A 24063-nucleotide genomic window follows, 5' to 3' on the forward strand; every position below is an offset into this window, starting at 1 on the left:
TGCACCGAAAAGCTGAGTTCACGTCTCACAGCCCCGTTTAAACAGGAAGCTTTTCATTACATCGGCCGAAAAGGTCTCTTTTAAGCAGAAATCAGTGCCATGATAACAAAATCATTTCAAGGACTTAAAAAAACAAATAATTCTTTGCAGAGAAAGTATGAATTTCACAAACGTAGAATTTGTAGCCCGATTCGATCAGGCTCCCAGTCGCTAGTTGACGTTAAATTTACTTCGGTACACTAAAAACATAGTTTAAAAGAACGGCAGATTTAAAATGCACTGGGTAATGTCTGACTGATGATGCTTGATTTGAATGAGTTACACAGCTTCTTAGGCAAAGTAAGAGACAAAAATTCTTTGAAATAAAATGGGTTATTTTGCATGAAATTATATTGATTGTGCACATAGTTAGTGCTACTGCCTCATAGCTCCATTCATACCTAGTTTGAATCCCAGCCTCATTCCTATCTGTTACTATGGTTTCTTTTCCTCCCACATACCAAAGATATCCTCTGTATGTTAATTGGTGATTCGACCTTCGCCCATTGTAGACTGAGCGTATGTGTGTTTTGCAATAGACTGGTACTGTTGCTACCAGGATTAGCTCCAGCTTCCCATGTGCCAACAATTGTATCTTTAACACAAACATTATACAGTATGTCTAGGAAAATAGTGAATGCCACTGCAATGTGGTTTATAAATGATATTATGGCTCAAAACACTCCCATTTTTCCAACAATTTTTAATTAAGGTAATTCAGATCCAGTGAATATCCAGAAATGGTACAATGGTAAGCAGAAAACCGCCATTGGAATGTGGTTTAAAAAGGTTATTTTAGTGTATAAGATATATAAGGCATTTGACTAATAAGAAGATACTTTTTAAAGGTTGTCAATGTATCTGCTTCAACTACACATCTTAGTAGCTTGTTTCAGATTCCCACAACTCTTTGAGTAAAGAAGTGCTTCCTGGCTTCAGTGTTAAATATGCTTCCTCTTAATTTCAACTAGTTTCCTCATGCATGTGATTCACTGTTAATTTGAAAGAATTCAACTAGATGTATCAATACTTTTGAGAATTTTGAAGACCTGAATTAGGTCCCCACAAAGTCTCCTCTTCTTGAAACTAAACAGGTCTGTTGGAGTAGGACATGTCTTTGAGTACAGGGATGCACTTGGTTGCTCTACCCTGCACAGATTCAGGTGCTGCTCTGTGTTTCCTTTAGCGTACTAACCAGAACGATGCACAGTAATCTAGATGCAGTCTCACAAATGCATTGTATTGTCTGAGCGTCTCTTGATTTATATTCAACAGTTTTTACGATATGCAGCAACCTAACGTTTCATTTGCCTTTTGAATATCTTCGGCACATTGCTTAGATGATGAAAATATTGCGTCAACATAAACCCCAAATCGGTTTCAGAGGTTGCTTCTTTCAGGACAGTGTCTCCCAACTTATTTTTATAATCGATATTCCTTTTTCCCATGTGTAATACTTCACTTTTCTACATTAAACTGCATTTTATAAGTGTTGATCCAGTTCTGAATCATGTCCAGGTCTTCTTGAATATATTTTGCTTCCCCCTCAGTGTCTGCTGTTTATACAGTTTTAGTATCAAATTCATATGTTTGTAACCATACTGAAATCTATGTCATTAATAAAAATCAGAAAAAGTAACAGTCCCAGGATAGACCCATTGATGATCTCTCTCCACATGGAGCAGTCTACACTTACCTGTTCTCTTTGCCTCTTGCTGATTTACCACCTCGAGGTCTAGTTTTTTAGGTTGCCTCTGATGCCTAAAGCTTCTAGATTCAGAATGAATCTTCTGTATGGGACTGAATCAAAAGGTTTTTGAACGTAGCAAATTATGTTTTGCTTTTGTTAACTATAGCAGAAAGATTAGTTTGGTAAGACTTTCCTTTCATAAACTCATTCTGGCTTTTATTTAGAATATTATTTTATATAGTTGCTTTTCTAATTTAATTCTGACAAGCCGCACTACCAGTCAAAGAATAGTTTAAAAAAATTTGCTATCGCTTCTCTTACTTGAACTTTCCTCGGTATTCGCACGTGTGTGAACATTTCCTTACCAGCACTTCCTCTTGAGATTATATTTCTGTAATGCCTGCTTCTCAGACTCTCATTATTTTTGAGTCGACTTTCTTGCATCGTGTCCACTTTTCTGCTTGCCGTCTTTAAAGGTGAGTCTCTGCATGCCTGTTGTGCCGTTTCTCCTCCTTGTGTGTCTCACACTTGCACCTTCTCTTTCTGTAACCAAAACCAAACTGACCAATCACACCAAAGCTGAACTGACCAATTAGATTGCACAGAGTGATCAAAGTCATCCAGATGATCTGGATCTGCATAATTAGATCTGGACCACCCTATACATCAGAAGTTACCCATTAAGTTGCATTTTACAGTCTATGAAGACTCATTGCTGTTAGTCTGGACCTCTTCAAATAGTGTAACATTTTTAATACTAAGCATTACTTTAGATCTTTTTTTTTTTAAACAATTTAGATCTAATAACACAACAAAGTAAAAACAAATATCCAGAAAATATTCTGTGTTCTGGGTGTTGAGTCTAGTGAGAAAGTAACCAAGATGATATGCTTCCAAATGTACTGTTTTATCTCTGTTAGCTCTGGCACCAGAAAAATGAAAGGGAGAATGGGCAAGCATAAAGCCTGGAGTTTAGAAAGAGGGGTTTACTTGTCTGCATGCAAAATCGATCTTTGTAGTCATCTCATTTTGGGTTGGGGAGAGCTTCTAGAGTGGGTTTTGTCTGCCTGAAGGAAAGGAAAAATGTATAATTATCGTGTCAGTGTTTGGGAGGAGCTGTCAACACACTGTATTTAATCTATAGCTTTCAGTTAAGTTTCCTCAAAAATGACACCTCTATGAAGTATAAAAAGACTAATGTCAGTGCTCTCTTTTTCATTGGTGTATTTTTAAAGAGATTGGGCTAGTTTGTGGTCATAGAATTGCTTTTATTTAATTCTTTAGTCTTTTTGTAGTTTATAGGTTGGTATCTTTTTTTTTTCTCCTTTTAGGAGGCTCAGAAGCTGTATCCCTATTTTTTCTCTAAGCAGGACCGTTTTAAAGTCATCTCAGTCTCCAGGGCATACGCATAACCGAAAGACAAAAATGCCTTAATTGAAAGTGACATGTTTTTGGTTGATGCCTGGAATCATTAAAGGTTCAATTTCACCAAATGCTGTGCACTTTCAATGTTGGTTCTGCTGTGACTGTTTACCTCTGCTGCCTTTACCTCAAGAATCAATTGGATCTGAGAGATATTAAACTTTAGTAAAACAAAACACAAGAAGCTAATGATTAATATATCTTCTAAACTGCAGATGTTCTCTTAGCCCTTCCTAAAGTGTTTTTGGATTAAGTTTTTAATGGCAGAGAAAAATAATTCTTATGACAAAGTAATAACAATATGTTATTAAAATTGTGATATTTAAGACATTTATCCAAGTTTTCTAAGCAATATCCCAAATGCCACTACACATGCAAACCAAAACTCTGCGGGGGGAAAAAAAACCCAGGGCTTCAGCGCAATGCTTCTGTTTCTGGTAGGAATATACTGCACTTACTAACATAAGAGCAATGGTGAAATTATTGGCAGATACTATTGTAAATCAGCTTTTGTTTGTTGAGTTTGAACCAGATGGGCAGAGTTGTTTAGTCTGGAGAATAATTTATTTTTAGTATATGGTATAAAACTAGAAAACGTTGTTTTAAAGGAATGGTCCTTAAACAAGCTATGGTTTATTAAATTGTGAACTCCACATAATCCTTCATCTAAACCAAATTTGCAAACTGGGAAACAAGTATCAGAAATTCAAAACAATACTTTTCTCTGTCAGGATTCTGATATTTTAGCTCAACACTCAAGGGACGACGAAGAAATGAAAAGTATAATGTACATGCACACAGATTAAACACAGAATAACACTGTGATAACACAGTAATTAACACAGACAGTGACCATGCTAGAGGCTAAATACTGGTTTGTACTTTACCTGATGCATCAGTATAGCAAAAATGACATCAGACACAGAGGCACTCGCCTGCGCGCTGCTACCATATGCTGGGTTTTTGCCAGGCTCTGTGCACAGAAAGCAGTTATTGTTAAATTTCTGCAATTTTCCATTTAATATTTTCAGGTCATGGCAATCCACATATAGCAGAAACTGTGGAAACAGAATACAGGGGTTCTATTGTACTGTGCAAAAAAATATAATGTGTGTTACCCTGTGTAGTTTATAGTGATGACCAGGAAAAAATTCAATCTCATGTTTTCGAACAGAATGGAGATAAAAAATTCAGACGTGAATGTCAGTAGGCTTTGCGCCTTAGGAACCAAGATACCTGAACTATGCTATAACATTTCAGTAATTATTATAATTCAAAGTCTATGGATCCAACGTGAGATGGAGCATCTCAACTCATTGATCCAGGGCTGGCTGAGTGTCCCCATTTATTTTAAACTACATGTCTAGGGCAAGTGGGTGGAAATTGGAGTAGTCTAAGAGAAAGGAGCCCAAGATGGAAATGGACTTTAGTTTACAATGTCATAATTATGATTTGGCTTCAGTGTTCGTGATGTTATAACCAAGGAATGAGTTTACACTTTAAATGTGGTTTGTAAGATAAATTGTCACCCTTCTCATCTCAAAAAAGAGTTTCATGTATGTATGTGTTTGGATTTTCTAAATAGGTCTAGTCAGGATTATGCTCTTAGCAACAACTTACCGTAAATGCAAATGTAGTCACGAAATGTCAGAGGCCTTTATCATTCAGTGGCACTCTATAGACAAAGTCATAGAATATTAGGTACATTATAGGACTAAATTGACTTTTCATATCCTGTCTTTGTTGTATTAGAGTTATTGTATTAGGTTCTGACCTTTATATCATTTAAATCCACTTAAGTTTAAAGATATGTCACTCTTTATATGTGACAGTAGATAGGAAGTATAGTATGTAATAAATATTTATGTTCTTTCAATGAGATTTAAATCTCCGTTCCAAGGGCATTATGTTACCAACAAAAACAGGTTTAACTACCAGAAGTCTAGGTTTACCCAAATGGCATTTACCAACAATTTTTTTTTTCTCTACTTTCCCTGTCTTGAGCATAGCTATGCTATGACATTCAAATCTTTGCTTTAACTTTATGATGGGATGGTTGTGCAGTGGTTAGAGCCGTTGCTACACAAATCCCGCATCCCATGGTTGAATATTGTGCTAATGTGGGGTCACCATATTTGTAGGTTTATTGTCATGTGTACAAAGAACAGTGAAATTATTTTTATGTGGTTTTTCTCTTGGTGTCATGGCAATACAACCATAAGATTGGACTTGTCATTATAATCATGAGAGATTAAAAAATGATTCCATAATTAAAGATCCATTACATGTACAGTATATCTATTATTTAACTCTGTATTGATTTATTCTTATTTACTCTTTTTGTTAGTTATTTATTCATATTTTTATTAATTTATATCTCAATCTCTAGAGGTAGGGTAAGAAATGCAGACATTCGGGAAGAGTAGAGCCGCTGACTCCCAACATTGTGAGGAGCCAATTAACGTGGTTCAGGCATCTGAAACGGATGCCTCCTGGACACCTAACTGTGGATGTTTTACAGGTACAACCAGCTGGGAGGAGACCCCAGGAAGACCCAGGGCTTGCTGGGAGGATCGATGGCCTGGGATACCACAGTATGAGTTGGCAGTTGTGGCAGGGTAAAAGGACGTATGGGCTTCACTGCTAAGACTGCTGCCCCCATGACCTGGCTTTGAATAAGCAGTGCAAAATAGATGGATGAATGATTTATTTCTAGTTTGTTTTTCTTTTATTCTTTGACATCTTGTAAAGCACTTTGAGATGCATGCCTTGAATGAAAATGTGCCTTAGAAATTAAGTGAGCATGGCATTTGATCTGTTGTAACTAGAATCATGTTTGAGGGCATTAGATTATATCTACCATTATTTAACCATTTATCTGTGCGTTCAACCTGTTTCTTTAGTAGGTTCTACTGAAATTAATAGAACATAATTAATGTATTTGAAATCTAAAGAATTACTGTGACTGTGTTAAGTAAAATATTAGAAACCACAGAACAAATTTAGTAGTTTATTCCTTTACCAAGTCTCAGCAGACTGCAACAAATACAGCTGCAGGAGCCATGAGTGAGGCCTCAACTGACTTGACTACACTGGCTTCCTGTCTGATTGAGAATCAGCTTTTTCTTTAACTTCTAAAGGTATTACTATCTGCACTTGGCAATGCCAGTTTATATAGCTAAACAAATACATTCTTCCAACTTTGTTGCTACATCTTTTCTGAAAAGTCCACCCTAGTTTTCATTAAGAAGTTCCATCAGTTTTAACATTTAAATCAGTACTGAAGGTGTATTTCTATAGTGTTGCCGTTCAGGTCTCTTTTCCAATGTTAACTCTTTGAAATGAACTCTTTAATTCTCCACACTTTCCCATTTCAGCCAACTTCTTTATTTTCTCAATACATTGTTGATGGTATTGCCGTCTGCACTTTCTAGTCTCTGTCAAAGCTGTATATATTAACTCACATGTCTGTCAGTTTGATGATGCTTTGTTGTGTTTGTTAGTCTGTAAGGCACCTTTTGTTGTGGTGGTGTCTGTGATATATAAAACAAACAACAACAACAACAACAACATTTATTTATATAGCACATTTTCATACAAACAGTAGCTCAAAGTGCTTTACATATTAAAGAATAGAAAAATGAAAGACATAATTATAAAACAAAATAAATCAACATTAACATCGAATAAGAGTAAGGTTCAATGGCCAGGGGGGACAGAAAAACAAAAAAAACTCCAGACGGCTGGAGAAAAAATAAAATCTGTAGGGATTCCAGACCATGAGACCGCCCAGTCCCCTCTGGGCATTCTACCTAACATAAATGAAACAGTCCTCTTTGGATTTAGGGTTCTCATGGAAGGGCTTGATGATGATGATGGTCACGTAGACTTCTGCCTTTTAATCCGTCCATCATTGTTGGAGCATCATGAAGCTTTGAGTAGGTGGAGGTGGCGCAGGCCACCACCACAAAGAAACCGGAAAAAGAAACAGAAAAGAGAGTAGGGGTCAGTACCGATTTTAGAGCCACCATGAATAGTTGTTATGATGAATTGAACATACAGAGTATCAGGATTAAGTTAAATTACGATTAAAATGAAGTTATAAAAGGCCATGTTAAAGTAATGTGTTTTCAGCAGTGTTTTAAAGTGCTCTACTGTATCAGCCTGGCGAATTCCTATTGGCAGGCTATTCCAGATTTTAGGTGCATAGCAGCAGAAGGCCGCCTCACCACTTCTTTTAAGTTTTGTTCTTGGAATTCTAAGGAGACACTCATTTGAGGATCTGAGGTTACGATTTGGAATATAAGGTGTCAGACATTCCATATATAAGATGGGGCGAGATTATTTAAGGCTTTATAAACCATAAGCAGAATTTTAAAGTCAATTCTGAATGACACAGGTAACCAGTGTAGTGACGCTAAGACTGGTGTGATGTGTTCTGATTTTCTTTTCCTAGTTAGGATTCTAGCAGCTGCATTCTTGCAAACGATTTATATCTTTTTGGGTAGTCCAGAGAGGAGTGCATTACAGTAATCTAGTCGACTGAAAACAAACGCGTGAACTAATTTCTCAGCATCTTTCAGTGATATAAGAGGTCTAACTTTACTTATGTTTCTTAAGTGAAAAAATGCTGTCCTAATGATCTGATTAATATGTGATTTAAAATTCAGATTACAGTCAACAATCACCCCTAAGCTTTTTACCTCCGTCTTGACTTTTAATCCTAATGTATCCAGTTTATTTCTAATAGCCTCATTGTATCCATTATTGCTGATCACTAAAATTTCAGTTTTCTCTTTATTTAACTTGAGAAAATTACTATTCATCCATTCTGAGATACTAGTCAGACATTGTGTTAGTGAATCAATAGAATCAGGGTCATCAGGTGCTATTGATAAGTACAGCTGTGTGTCATCAGCATAGCTGTGGTAGCTCACGTTGTGCCCTGAGATAATCTGACCTAACGGAAGCATGTAGATTGAGAAGAGCAGCGGACCCAGGATAGAGCCTTGTGGAACACCATATTGGATATCATGTGTCTTCGAGTTGTAATTCCCACAACTAACAAAATATTTTCTCCCTGTCAGGTAGGATTCAAACCAATTTAAGACACTGCCAGAGAGGCCCACCCATTGACTAAGGCGATTTCTAAGAATGTTGTGATCAATGGTGTCAAATGCAGCACTCAGATCTAAGAGGATGAGAACAGATAAATGGCCTCTGTCTGCATTTACCCGCAAGTCATTTACTACTTTAACGAGTGCAGTTTCTGTGCTGTGATTTGTTCTAAAACCTGACTGAAATTTATCAAGAATAGCAGGTTTATTTAGGTGGTCATTTAACTGCATAATGACTGCCTTCTCTAGAACTTTACTTAAGAAGGGCAGGTTAGAGATGGGTCTAAAATTTTCAAGAGCCGAGGGGTCAAGATAGGGTCAAGATTGATAGGTTGATCGAAAAGCCTTTTACAAAAATAAAGAACTGAAAATGAACTGTTTATATCATACTGCAGCAGAAGTACAAGCAGGAAAGTGTCATACATTCTTGATATAAATGTGACTTTTTCTATGTAAATGAAACCTCACAAAGTCATCTTATATCAGTTCTGTTATATTTTGTGCAAGTATGTTTCTGTTTTCATCATGTCTCTTCTAAAGTGAGCCTGATCAAAAGAAATAAACTGGTACACACTTCAGGCAGTGCAACTTTCACTGCTGGGTGTGCCAAAGTTAAACCTACAAAAGCTAAGCTGTTCAGACTTCTTTCAGACGAACTTCATCTCCATTCCCTGAGGTAACAGTGTTGACAGTGAATCATTCGACACATTCAGAGGTAGGCTGAGGCAACATTCATTTAAAATTTTCCATTTGCATTTGTAAACTGAGGAATCCTTAAAGTAGTAAGCCCAATGCTTAACTAGTGTTGAAATTGCCTGCCTATATTGAAAACTAAGCTTGTGGAAATTTGCTTTATTTCATTACTATTTAATTAATGTAAACTAATGTCAATTTAGCCACGTCCATACCCTGAGGTGGTTGATAGCCTCCACTCATAAGAATAACGGAGATAGTGATAGAGTAAACTGAATCGAAAAAGACAGCAATGATTTCTCTCCAACCAAAAAATAAATTCCATTGCTAAGCAAGCTAGACTGCTGGCGTTAAGATAGAGGTAGAAATGGAGTATCAGGCTTAAGAAATAGCTGGGTTACGATTAGATCCACAGCATGCATTCTAAGTTAACTTTTAAAAAGCATTGTCTTGTGATGGACTGGTTCCCGTTTAAGACTGGTTTCTTCATTCATTGCTGCTGTGATAGTTCCTAGCTCTGGCTTAATATGGCCCTCAATTGGAGTAGGCAAGTTTGAAAATAGATAGAAGGCCACATATAGCAGGAAATATACTCTAGTGATTAAAGTACTTGTGCCTCAATTATAAAACTTTGTGTGGTTTCGAGTGTAGTTCGATGTCAAGCAAAATAACACCTTTTATTGGCTACTGTAACTGAAAAAATTACAATATGCACGATTTTGATGCAGCTTAGGCCCCTTCTTCAAGCAAGATGTAATTGGTTTTGAGCGTGAAAATATACACATACTAGAAAAAGTAGAAAATCGCCAAAAAATTTAGATTTATAAAACCTGGAATATGCACATTTCTATGAAATCTACCCTTTATAAATCACAATTGCAGTGTAAGTATGCATATGGGAATGGCCATTGAATGCTGCCACATCTGAAACATCCTCATGTGAAGTGAAGCATGCTAATAAACCGCATATATATGCCATCATGATACGGCCGAACTTCATTGGCTGGTAGAGCAGCCTTTCTCCTGACAGATCAAGTCCCAGCCACCAGCACTAAAGAGTATCAGGCTGAGTTCTGCAACTGAGCACACAACATCATGTGTGACTTTATAGTGCCTCTCCTTTGGATATTCTTTGGAATATGCGTAAGGATCCAGTGCCTGTAGCCCGATATGATTGCTCTTGCAATGAATAGTACAGGACATATGAAAAACTGTGGGGCTCAGCCATTTACCTTACCAACAAGCCAGCCACCATGTACAGCACCATCACATATGTCAAAGCTACTTAGCCTCAAAATAAATTAATCATATGTTTACTGAGGCCATTGAGAGGTGATGTTAACTAGTTTCATCTTGACATCACAGATGACTTGTGGATTAATGGAATGAAACTGCTCACAGTTAACAAAAGCAGTTTCATTCTTGCTATGTGCCCTTATTGCAAACTGAGTGCAGTAAATTGCTCTGATTACTTTAAAAGAACAGGACACTGCTGCAGATTGCCTTTTTATGATGGCAAAACCATGCTATGTTTTATGTATGTGCATTCCCACCATACGAAAAATGGATTTAGTGCCTCGCCAGTCAATGAATGGCTTCCACTACAGCAGGTACAATGGAGCTAAACTTGTCCGAGATATTTCTGAATAGTCGACTTGTTCTCTGAGGTGTGACTACAGTTGATATAAACTAGTGAAAAACAAAAAAAAAGTTCTTCACTAAAAATATGCAGCATTGGCCCTATTCAGCACTATGAGATGTAACATGCTTGTAACATCAATGCACATTTATAATAATGGCACAGTGATATGTATTATTAAGCATGCGAGTCTGCGACGATGCAGGTTCACTCCATGCGCCCATCTTGCTTCTGGGAGCCCTTGATCCCTGCACCGTTGGTAATGTTACCGATGAGCTTGGCAGTGAGGCACAACAAAGCAAGGGGAAGGTGCAAAAGTGTGAAGTTACGGTGGGGATCGATCTGTTCTTAACATAATTCTTTTTTTTGTAAAAACTTGATTGCTATGTATGGATTGTAATAAAATTAATAAAAAAAAAAGTGTGAAGTGCTTTTATTAAAAACAGCAAACAAAAACAAATGTTCAAACAAAGTGTAGTGCATCAAATCATTAAATAAATAATCCAATAAAACAGTTGTGAAGTGGAGGTTAAAATCCAATAGAAAAAAACAATGAGGTTAAAACAATGCTGGAAGCAGTCCCTTAAAACAACAGAAAGCCTGGTGTCTTCTTTTACCTGGCGGCTCCCCTGCTTCTCCAATCTGGGCCCCGCAACAGGAGAGTCGACATACCCCCACAGCTGACCTTTCCTGTAAATACACAAGTTTTATAAACGAGGCCCTGAAGGTCAAGTCATTTTCTAACTTGCTTAATTCAGACCAGGGTTGTGGAGAAGGACTGGAGCCCATCTCAGCTAGCAGAGGGTGCAGGGCAGGGACAAACCTTGGACAGGGTACCTGTCCATTGAAGAGTGAACACGTATAAACCCACACAACAAACACACATTTAGGGCCAATTTAGCATCACCAATTCACCTGACCAGCATGTTCTTGAACAGCACTCCGGATCAGCCTAGAGGAAACCCACACAGACACCCTTTAAACTTGAATGCTACCATTTCAGTTCATGCCTGTGAGTCACTATTTTAACCTGCATGGACTTATAGTTGTTAAAAAAAGTAAACAGTTGTGACTCATCTTGAACGTACAATGCACCCTGGATAAAAACATCAGCCAAATTTGTATTAATAAGAATATTTAGCACAGAGTTGTGAAGGAAAAATACAATGTTAGCATTCTAACTGATGGTAGTTTTCCTACCAGAAACACCACTAACATTTTTATTCACACTGCTTGGTTAACAATGCAGCTGCTGTTCTTGTGTATTTCTTAAATCATATTTATACACATTACCTCAGGAAATCTGCTGCACATCCTGTTTTTACTGGTTTTTTGACTGAAGGTGCACAGTATTTTGAAGTAAAAATACAGTCTGGTAACAAAATTGTAATTGCTTCCCATTTGGGAAATGTGCTAAGAACTTATTTCAGAAATTTTTATTGGGAATTTCATTGCAGTCTTAGTGTTCAAAGCAGGGTTTTATTCATTTTTGCGCACATGGCATCGACTGTTATTTAAAATACATCTGGGTAGCTGACACTTGAAAATGTGAAATAAAAAAAATCAAAAGGTTTTTATTCTACTTTTGGACTGTTCTTTTATTATTAAGAGAAGATTATAAAGACAGGTTAGCAAATTTGGGAAAGCTGCTATTTGTGGATTTGTTTCCAAATACTCTGGTTTTCCTATTGCTAGTGGCAATGATGTTTGTTGCTAGCCACGTGGTGCCAGTGTCTTTTTGAGTGTGATGTCATGTTGCCTCTACAGAAGACTGCAGCAAGCTGAACTTATCTATTAAAGGACAGACTCAAATTTAATCCAAGGAAGATTTTGTAGTAAAATTACTTTAGGATCTTTGAGCGTTGCTCTTCTTTGCACTGTTCCTTTGGTTTCAGCACTCAGGTTTAATATTTTTCAGCAATATAACTAGATCTACCATTTCAACTTATTTATAAATCTGCCTCTCAGAAATAAATGCTAACTTGTGTAGCTCATTGCTTTAAAAATAATGGTGATGAGAAATTTTCAACTATTGTACAGAGTTTATTATTTACTTGCTTTTAATCTTAAATTACATTATACCCTGTCTTGATATGTCTGTCTTGGTATGTTGTGTTACTTTGAATTGTGTTGTATGGTTTGACTGTTTTTGTTTGTGAAACTCAATATGAAATAAAGAAGATTTCATGACCCAGGAAGCTAAAAGTAGAATCTATATATATAATTCACTAAGGGCACGCAAGACAGTGAGCGCAAGCAAGACAGAGAGCCCCGCCCACCAACTCACAGAGCCTCGCCCGCCAATTCTAAGACCATGGGATACGCATGACAGAGCCTCGCCCGCCAACTGTAACCCTCCTCCTGCCTCCACCGTCGCTCTCGAGGCATGTGCACTGCCTGCTCATGTCCCGCATGCAGCAACTCACCAAACATAGCCTCGGTCGCTTTTGTCTGTGCTACAGTCCACATGAGAGAGAGAGAGTGAGACACACATGCGCACAAGAGAGACACACACACACAGGCGTGCGCGACAGAGACACACACACGAGAGAGACACACACACACAGGCGCGCAAGAGAGACACACACACACACACGAGAGAGAGAGAGAGAGACAGACAGACACACACACACACACACACACAGGTGCGCGATGTATTGTTGCAATGTTACTTTTCTTAGTTGTTTATTAAATTACGAATTTTTCAAATGTTCATTTTTTTTCCCTGTGCTTAAAACTCGCTATAGCGCAAACTCTTGCAGTGTTAGTTTTCTCTGTTGTTCAAGGTTTTCTCAGTGTTATTCAATGTTGTTACATTTAGTTTACTATTACGCTGTGCATTCTATGGTATAATTAACTATATTTGTTCTTAAAATATCACTCTCCTCCTGCGTCCTCCCTCGCTCTCGAGGCATGCACACTGCTTGCTCATGTGCCCGCCCCCAACACGTCACCAAACACATCCTCACTGGCTTTGGTCTGTGCTACAGTCCACGTGCAGCTGTGAGCCATGTTGACTGTTAACGTTAATAATGATGTGGTGTGTGCTACGCCGCGGGTTGGCTAGTAGTACATAAATCTCAAGATAAGTAATGGGCCTGGTACAAATACTGTCCATACAGATTAATACTGTTATAGAACCGATTGTGTCAAAATGCCTCCTTGAGTTCAATTGGCATTGTTGAGCACTGAAAATTAAACTCTCCTTGCACTTACTGCCTTCAAGATCACATTCTGAAGTGCCCATTGGGATAGAAAAGATAACAAAAGTACATGTTCTGAAGCAAGGCTAATAAGGCAACTGTACAGGATCTGATTCTGATTAAAAATGGAGAAATATAGAATATATTTTCCAGGTTGGTTTCCTGTGTTTTTGAAGAATTTGAGGTGTATGTTTTCTTTTCTTTTTTTTGTCAGTCGTAACATTGACTTGTTTAACCACATCAGACATACAAGAATATACTGTAACACAGTTGTCTAGTGGAGGAAACATAATGTACTCTTTATTCACTTTTGTGAAATAGATTAATAAGGTACTCAACATTGGACTGGTTCATTTGGTGCACATGAAGAATGAATATCTTGGCAATGAAATTATCTAGAACTGATGTGGTGAGGAGTAGCTGTTATTGCACAATTGTATGGTGCTCAGAAGTTCCTTGGTTATACAGTGGCACCACAAGAATAAAGGATTCTGACTGGAACATGTACAGCAGACAGGTCACCATAAGAGCATACTTCACTATGGAATGTTAGTTCAAGTCAAATAAAATGGACTCTTAATTTGTGCTATTTCATTCCAGCCCAAAAGAACACCTTATCTCACATTTAAGAAATTGTACAATGTCCAATAATTATGAGAGGAAGGTTATTTGTTTATTTGTTCTAAGTAATGAAAACTATTATTTCACCTGTTATAGTTGACACTGGAGCCAAGCAAGGTTTATTTATTTATTGTTTTAGGAATGTACCTGCTGGAGTTCGGGTTTTCCTGTCCTTCATTGTCAGCTGGCTATATGGCAGTTCTTTTGTAGCTTTATATTGGTATGCTTTTGTTATGATTCAACCTTTTATATGTACGTTTTATCTTTTTGCCTTTACTTTCTTATTTTAATATTTGGAGTTGTTGTTTCTCTTGTCATTTTAGTTGTTAATTATTTTTTGTCCTATTTTCAATACATCATCACACCAACATTTTGATAACTGTTTTCCCAATGGGTGCCCTCTTTCTGTGTTTTATTTGCATGGGCACCACCATATTGTTGACAGAGGGAATGTATTGTTTGATGTTATCATCAGCATGCACAAAACTGCCTATGAACTTTGAAATGAAGCAAAGTGATGGATTAATGCCAAAACATTTCATGAAAAGTAAAAAAATATCAATTATGTTGACTTTTGACAGACATTTTTGGATAAAGTTTTGCTTTTTGTAAAAGGTATTCTTGACTTACATGCTTTGACCCTTGCTATTCTCTGCCGATAAAACTGTTTTGAAAGTCTATGTGGACCTACCTTTTTGAAATGTTCACAAATATTTTGTATTGAGGTTTTCTTTTTTATTAAATTTTGTGTAATGCAACAATATATTGTATAATGTTTTTGAGGGACTTTTTAAATTTATTGTAGTGATGCCTGTTGGTCTCTGACTACAGGCAGGTCACAATTTTCAAAAGAAAACTCTCCAGTAGAAGTGTGAGGAGGAATGCTAGGAGCCACAACTGACTACGCATAGAAAGTGGAAAAGCCAGAGCAGAATGTTCGTTTCTTCGCATGCCATATTTAGTACAGAATTAACAAAAGTTTTGACTTTACACTTTCCTAAAATTCAGCAGTATATTTTTGGAGAAATCAATAGACATCCCATACTTTTCACCAGTGTTTAGAAAAGGCCATTGTCACTGGCAAGAAATCACATGGAGAGGCAGGCTGCGAACCCAGTACCCCTAAATCAGAAAGCATCAGCTTACTCTGTTCAGTTACAGAGACCTAACACCTAGCACCCATACCAGTACCATATTAAGCACTGGCCTTTCTGTGCCTTTTTTGCCCTTCCCCTGAGTGTTCCCAGAGAAACCCACAAATGTCATTGATGATAAATTGTCAAGGGCCCCACCACTATCCATTTCACTTCCTTATGAACCTGGCTGTGAGCCTGGAGCCTTTGAGTCAGGAAGCAGTAGCTTATCCAGTTGTGAATTTTCTCCTTTGGGAAATTGGCAGAGAAAACTGCTCTGTAATTCCAAGGCTCTAAAATTGAGTCCTGCTACTGCTATCTCAGGGATGATGTCCAGTTGAGAGGGGGTTTGCCCTGAGCAAATTCCTCAGCAGAGACATCATCAGCATACTGTTTAGTTAGCCGACTTTAGATAGTGTGCCTCTTAAACTATTCTACTGCTCCACCTTTTTTCACATGTGTAGTTTTGTGGAAACTCATCTGCCTGATCGGATAACTTTTAAGGACAAAATGTGAATGTGGCCAATGATGTTTATAGTCTGAAAAGTAGGTATGGCTTTATTTTTGTCTACTCCATATTCTTAATACTAGAATCCCTGAAGCCTACAAAAAAACTCGTAATCCCGAGCCACCTTAAATTCCTTCACACCTCTTCATTAGCATCTTTTGCAGATGTGTTGATCAGGCACCTCACAGCCAGATTAACAGACTTGAGCTGGGAGAACTTTTTGCCCGAGTTGAGCTGCGGAGGTGGAGGGATGGGATAAAAGTCTTCTTGCTGCTTGTGCAATCCTACCCCTAACCCTAATTGTTTGCTGATTTTACCATTTATGGGGGAAGTCTCTGTGTATTGTGATCTAACTACAATTCTTTTTTTGCTAGGACTTCATTGCGAACTTGTTAGCTTTCCCTCCGTGTTCATAAAAATGATGTTGTGATTTAAAAATGAGTTGTTCTTTTTCTTTTGTTGTCAAGAGGTTGAGTTCTGAATCCAAAGCCTGTCTTCTCCTATGAAGTGTGTCATTTGGACAACTGGCATGCTCTTGATCTAGTCTGGTAATTTCCCTGATTTGATTAGCTCTGATACCTTCTTGGTTTCTTGTTATTTTTTGTGGGACAGATATTAAATAATCTGTCTTCTTAAGAAAGTCTTCAGAGTTTCACAGAGCATTCCTGCAGAGATCTCTGAGGATGTATTTGTCTTTAAAAACATCAATTTGCTTTGATATAAACTCCATACAGTTCTCGTTTGCCAATAACAGTGGGTTAAGGCACCATCTGTGAGATGAATATATGGGGCATAGTGATTTAAGCTCCATGATCAAAGGGACATGGATGGAGATAACAATAGTGTCAGAAATTGTTATCTATGAAGAAATAATCGATTCTTGAGTAGCAGTGATGCACAGGTGAATAGAAGAAATATGCTCTTGAGTTTGGGTTTAGGAATCTCCAGGGGTCTGACAAGTTATGATCAGATCTGGATTTAAAACACAATTAAAGTCACCAGCCATTATAATTCTATGAGTTTTCACACTGGGAATGAATGCAAATATGTTTTGGATGAAGTCCCTATCATCCACATTGGGTGTGTAGATATTTTTCAAAATTACTTTACAGTTAAATAAATTACCCATGATGATCACATATCGCCCTTCAGGATCAGATACTACATCTGATACTACAAATGATATTGTTCTATGTATACGAATTCCCACCCCTCTAGTTTTCTTTGTAAAGCTGGAATGGAATATTTGGCCAGTCCAGTCTCTGTGCATCCAGAACTGATCCTTGCTTTACTAAGTGGGTCTCTACTTTAGTGTTTAGACCTGTTAGGTGGGAGAATACTTTCTTTCTCTTTAATTCATGATTGAGACCTTTGACATTCCAGCTCACAAAGTTAAGTGTTTGGTTGACATTCTATAGTCTTAATTTAAGATAGTACATTATTATATAAGACAGCTTTAACCTCAATTTCCAATTTTTCCAGGAGTTATTGCCATGAAGCCATTTCTTTCCTACCCTAACCCCCCACCCGCCATTTTGCCACCCCAAATGAGGCTAAACCACACTTTACAAAGTCCCGGTCCTCTGACATACCTAGAGACAGGGCACCTTCAAAAGAAAACAAGCGCCCCAGCAGTGGTGCATAAGGATTATAATAAAGATATCTATTGACAGTACAGTTCAAATACTGTAAACATAAAATGTAATCTTAAACAGTTTGAGAAAGTAATCCCAGGGAATAATGTTAAACAGTAGACCTGGATAAGCAGATAAGGTGTGATAGTAACCCCTAAATACAATGAACCAAGGGTATGATGTTAAATAGTCCACTATGAAGAAAACAAAATCCACATACATACACTCATATAATTGTAATTAAAACATACAAATGGCAGATAAGGAAATAGAATGTATAATTACGAAATGATTTTCATTGCAAATGGGTCCTACAGCAGGTAGCATCTTCTTTGCCATGCCAGGACACGATGCAACTCACGATCGTCTTTCAAAAAGTGTCTGGATCAGTTTTCTTACCTCTTTTTCTGTTTCCTCCATTGAGGTAAAAATGTAGTAGTTGCCTTGAATGTCCACTTTCAATTTGGCATGATACAAGGGGCTGTATCTGATCTTGGCTTTCCGTAAGTGCTGTTTAATGCTGTAAAATGTGGCACATTTAGCAGCTGTTGAAGGTGAGAAATCAGGGAAAATATGAATGTGGTTATTTTAAAATGTAATCTTTTGTTTCTGTCTTAGAAGTAACATTGTATGTTGTTTAAACTGTCATTTTTCAAAGCGCATGATGAAAGTCCTAGGCTTTGAGGTATTTGATCCACGTATGCAGTATGCTGCTGCTGCTACCTCGGTGTCTGATTTGAAATCCTCTCCAGTTATTTTAGAGAATAGTTCAGCTATGAATTTCATTGGGTTTGGACATTTTCACGATTTTCAGGGAGCCCTTCAATTCTTATATTATTCCTTCTGCATCCATCTTACAGTGCAGCTAGTCTGTTTTCAAGCATTTTGCATTCGGAATTTGCAGCCATTGCTTTTTCGTCAGCAGTAAATACCAGTTGTTATGCTATTTCAATATGAGTCGTGAGCGTTTGCTTAACGTCTTCAAACTGAGCACCAAGTGCTCCAAGCTTATTCTCAAATTTAGACACATTTTCCTGTATTTTTTCCTCAATTTTTTCAAGCATACCTTTAAAGGCTGCTTCAAAGCCATTATTTAAACGGGTTTCCTGATCTTTAATATCCTGAAACAACTTCTTGTTTGTCTTGTATATGTCCTTTATTTATTTCTTTATGTCATTTTATATCCTTCTTTATATTATCCTTGAGCTTCTTTATGTCTTGAGCAGTGGCCATTGCGGTGATCATTGTCTTCAGCTGGGACAGATCATTTCGGTCTTCCCCGAATTCTGCGGTAGAAGTAGAATGCCCAGTTGCAGCCAATGTTATTGGCTTGCGAGGGGTAGATGACAACGTGGAAGGTAAGGCCATTTTTAGTTTCACTGAGCCTTCTGGAATCGGTGAATTATCCCAGCCCGAATTACTTGCAAATTCGCTTCCGCTCTCAGCTGGGAATGATGCAGCAGAGTCAACAAGTCCCAGGAAATCTGTGCTTTCCCCTATCTGTTCCAGGTCAGTCTCTAACAGGCCATACCTTGAGCTTGAACTTGATGTCTGTTTAGATTTGGATGAAGCTCTTTCAGAGTCTTTTTTTCTGCCACTCATGCTTATATACTGTATGTTTATATATACTGTAATTGAACTCCCCGGATTTAGTAAATACAGGATATCTTGGAATTATAAAAAGGAAATCGAAAAAATAGCTAACAGAGTTCTGCCTCAGATGTCCATCTCCCATAGCGGATGAGACCAAACTACAGTTCTTTGTAAAAGAAAATCAAAGAGAAGTGTAAATCCAAAGTAAAGGTATTGAAAATGACAATCAAAGGAAGGATAAAAAAAACATTTACAAGGTTCTGAAAATCCACTAAACCTTAGTAAATGTTACAATAAAAGGTATGCAAGTAATATGAAAAAGTGTGAACCTGTAAGAATAGGAAATCCTTCTAACCTGAGTATTGTAAAAAAATAACAAAACAGTTATAAATTAGTTGGGGCAACACCATGACCCCATGTATTATGAAAAAAATAAAGGATTTTCAGCAAAAAGAATGTCCCTCAGGACATGAGTCTTAGACTAGATTGGCAAAGATCAAAACACTTCCTATTAAGTACAGGCCAGGCAGGAAGAGGCAGGTCCAGGGGGGATGGACACAGAAAGTGATGTCATTGGTGGATCGGCTGTCAATTTCATGGTCTGTCAAGGATGGAAGGGAAGAGGCATTAGTAGCCACCACCACTGTGTGGATCAGTGTTGAATTACCACCACAAGAGCCTTTAAGCTGTTCCCAAGGTGTGTGACAGAATGTAAAGGAGAAGGGTAAAAGTCAGGAGGCTATTCAGCTGTCTTGGCTATAACTGAAGAAACTGTGGGCAAAATTACCATCATTTTGCTGCTTAATAAATTTAATGTTTCAGGGTGGAGTGGCAGTGTGAATGGTTGATGTTAAATTTTCAGATAACATTTGGGCTACAGCTTGTGAGAAAGTATGTAAGAGACATGGAAATTTTGGTCTGATGAGGCCTAAATTGAACTGTCCAAGTCAAATGCTTTGCTTCATCTCTGTAAAACTGCCCCTACTGCTTTGCTTGATGATGGAAGCAACTTCATACCATAATGCTACCATTTGTCATGATGACTTTTAATATATTTTCTGCTATGGTGTACAAAAATCCTGGAGTAAAACCTTCTATTTTATGAGATTGCCTTTGCTAAATATTAACTCCGTGGAAGACATGCAGTTTAAGTAGATTAGTTGTTAAACTGGCCTTAGTGTTTGCATGCGTGCCTGTGTGTGATTACCCTGCAACAGACTGACACACTGTTCAGGGATTGTTCTTGCCCTACACCCAATATGGATTGGCTCCAGATTTTCCCTAACCCTGTCATTTGTAAGTGGGTTAATAAAATGGAGGGATATATAAGCAATTTTATATTTTAATATTTTTGAAGTAGCCACCTTATATACAGTACTTGAAGTTGAAGTGTTATGTTAATTGGCAATTGCAAACTGTCACTATGTGTGAATAAGTGTGTGTGTGTGTGTGTGTTTATGTGCATGTGTGAGTGAGAGTGGTCTCTGTATTTTCAGCCTTTTGCCCAATCCTGAGCACAGTCCTTTTGAGGGCTGCAGTGAATGCACAGCTCTGAAAACACCTGAATGTTGCACCATGCATACATTTGTAACTTTTTTAACTGTTGTGGTGCAGAGATAATTCTGCTCTCTTAAAGCTCTAAAGACCTGGGGCCTCATGTATAATGCCGTGCGTAGAACTCGCACTATAACATGGCGTAAGCACAAAAGCCGAAATGTGTTTACGCACAGAAAAATCCAGATGCAGGAATCTGTGCGTACTCCAACTTCCACGTTCTTCTGTTACATAAATCCCGATCAGCGTGAAAACTAACGCTCGTGCACGCGCTTTATGTAACGCCCCAAATCCTCCCAGAATTACGCCTATTTGAATATGCAAATCAATATAAATCGCCCTTAAGCGCAGCCTTCTGTGAAAAGACAATGGGAAAAGCACGGGAAAATATAAAAATTTCAGTGAATACCAAGTGGAGGGAAAGGAAAAACATAGTATTTGTTCAAATAAACCGTGATATAATCAACAAAATGAAGTTGATCGAGTGACATAGCGTGTTGGAGAAACTTGAAAGCTCACATTCACAAAATCGCACAGTGCCGGAAATAAAAAGAAGTCACATATCAAAGTTGCCGTGAAAAGAAGAGTTGTAAGCCCACTGTCTGAGTGTCATATGAAAGTTTATTAGGGTACAGAGAAAAAAGGCACACGGTGGGGAAAAAGCACGAAATGTCAACTTCAATCTCGACATTTCCACTTTAATCACGTAGTTTATTTTGTCATTTAGTAGAACATTATAAACTTCATCTTAAAATAGTTTAATTAACCAGTTTCTCAAATCACATCGTAATTAAAGTAGCACATTAAATGCTTTGTTTTGTATTTGATCTTCTACTCGTATGTGCTCTATGTGTGTGAATCACTACTTGCTTCTTAAACTGGCTCTCTTCCTCCAACTGGACACAGAATCCATTACATTTGTGATATTACAGCTCTCTGAATAACTAAAATACTGAGATGTATACGTGATGTCATTTTCATGATGATAGGAGTTAAAGCACATTATTAAACATGTGTTTCACTTCGATGAAATAATTTATTGCAGCAGTACTCAGGGGCGGCTCTAGGCTTGTGGTGGCACTGGGCAGAGGAAGAATCGGTGGCTCCTTCGCCAGCCAATGTCAGTAAGGTAGCTTATCACGGTGGATGGCCACGTCCGTTGCGGACTCTGCACAGCAGCCTCGTGCTCATGACAAGCATTTATCTTTTGTCAAATTTGTCGCTGCGTTTTTAGCTGTGTTGTTTTTTCTCTTTCTGTTTTATATTCAATATATATTGGTAGCCCAAGAGTCCTTGCTTTTCTTTCCCCAAGTAACCGATCGCCATACAATCAGCTCTGTAATAGACGTTAAGCCATCTGTAAGCTTAGCGCCGATTCTTCAAAACGTTTAAAGAACATTGAAATATCTTCGTAGTACATGTTTAATTATTCTATCCTTCACGACACTCCCAGTGAAGAATATAGATTATTTAAATGAAGTTAAAGTTTTATGTGTATAATTTAACAAACATATTTTGCTGCATTTCACCTTAAAATGATATCGTCATCATTTGTAAATACGCGCTTTATAAAGTGGCCCAGGTTGTGAGATATTATAACTGTAGTGCAAGTTTACAATGAGGTGATTGTACTTATAAGTACAAACCGTTCTACAAGGAGCAATTGATTGAGTGCATTTAAAGTTCTTGGGATTAAACTGTTTCTGAACAGCGAGATCTGTACAGGAAAGGCTTTAAAACGTTTTGCCGTGGCTGAGACAGCGTGTGCTTAATGCCGTATACCGATAATTCTCTTTCCGATCAGCTGCTGCTGTGATTCACACTCAGATACAGTGATATAAATACTCCGAGTGGTGCAGTGAGAGTAATATGGAAAAAGATGATCCGCTGTGGCAACTCCTAACGGGAGGAGCTGAAAGAAGAAGAAGAAGAAGAAGAAGAAGAAGTGAGAGTAACAACGCTAAAGCAGTTATGGTATTTGGAATACTATGGCTGTTCCCTGGACCATTATATTGTTACGAGTTAATTACAATCAGATGCATTACACTAATAAACAATATGCGGTTAGTTTCTGTGTATTTATAAAGCCGCGTCATGAAAATAATGAGTAACCACACAGGAACAGTAGCACTGCTTTGACGCTGGGTGCCGCCAGTTTGCAAAACCGAGCGGAGAACTTGCGTACGACAAGGCATGAGGTACCGTGGAAAAGTCGTGGCTTTTACGCCAAGTGTAGGTTTTATACATCGCGATTTGAACGTGGAAAAGTTCTTACGCAACATTTCTGTGCGTACGCACCGTTTATACATGAGGCCCCTGGTCTTGAATCTCTGTTTGTGTTCAGTTTGTTCCTACAATACCTGTGCCAGTCTTTTTTTCTGAGTACCCCAGTATTTCACACACATAGCAAAGACTTGCAAGTGATGTTAATTAAAGACTAAACTGATCCTGTATAAGTGAATGTGGGTGTGTACACGACAGATATCCTATCTAGAGTTAGGCAGGGTAGTTTCTGGCTCTTCATCTCTGAATTGTATTAAGCAGGTGTAATAACAAATATGGATGGATTTTTTTTAACATTATAGGTGTGCAGTTTTAATCCGACTGAAAAGGCTACTGTCAAAAAAGAGCAAGTGATAAAGTAATCACCTTTACTGGGTAGAATTTGAGGAGATTCTGAGGAGTAAACAACTGTGGTATGGTAGAGTTGACTCATTTTCTTTCTTGTAGGGGTAACCACTAAACCAGAAATAAACATAAGCTGATTTAAAATATACTTTATCTGATGTCTGTCTAGTCATGGCCATGCTCAGTTCTACAGTGCACCATGTGTAAAAACAAGGTTACAGTCCTGTGTTTACTTGACATATATTTTAAGCCTTGGTTTTAGTATTAAACATAACAATTTATGGAAATCTCTTAATGATGAAACTGATGCAGATTAAAGAAAGCTGGACAACTACTTTAATCGGCTTACCAGGATTCTGCATGTTGATCTCTTGCAGCCTCAAAATTAATCTTTTAAAGGGATTAAATATTTTGTTAAACATTTCTGAAAGCCATTTTGATCTGTCCATTAGGACAAGTGGCTCTTTTTGTTCAAATGCATGCTACATATCAGTAATAGCCGATTTGTTTGTGTTTTAGTGTATCCTTTATTTTATTCATAGCATTTAGAGTTGAGCTCACTACTTTATCCTGACACAGGGATAATGCT

General features: G+C 37.7%; 1 protein-coding gene across 1 annotated transcript in view; it reads left to right on the plus strand.

The window, feature by feature from the left end:
* The window catches only part of pdzd2 (PDZ domain containing 2), a 456165-nt gene that overhangs the window by 52882 nt on the left and 379220 nt on the right, over positions 1-24063 (plus strand). The window lies entirely within an intron of this gene.

Source organism: Polypterus senegalus, chromosome 7 (assembly GCF_016835505.1).
Source record: "Polypterus senegalus isolate Bchr_013 chromosome 7, ASM1683550v1, whole genome shotgun sequence".
NCBI classification, from domain to species: Eukaryota; Metazoa; Chordata; class Cladistia; order Polypteriformes; family Polypteridae; genus Polypterus; species Polypterus senegalus.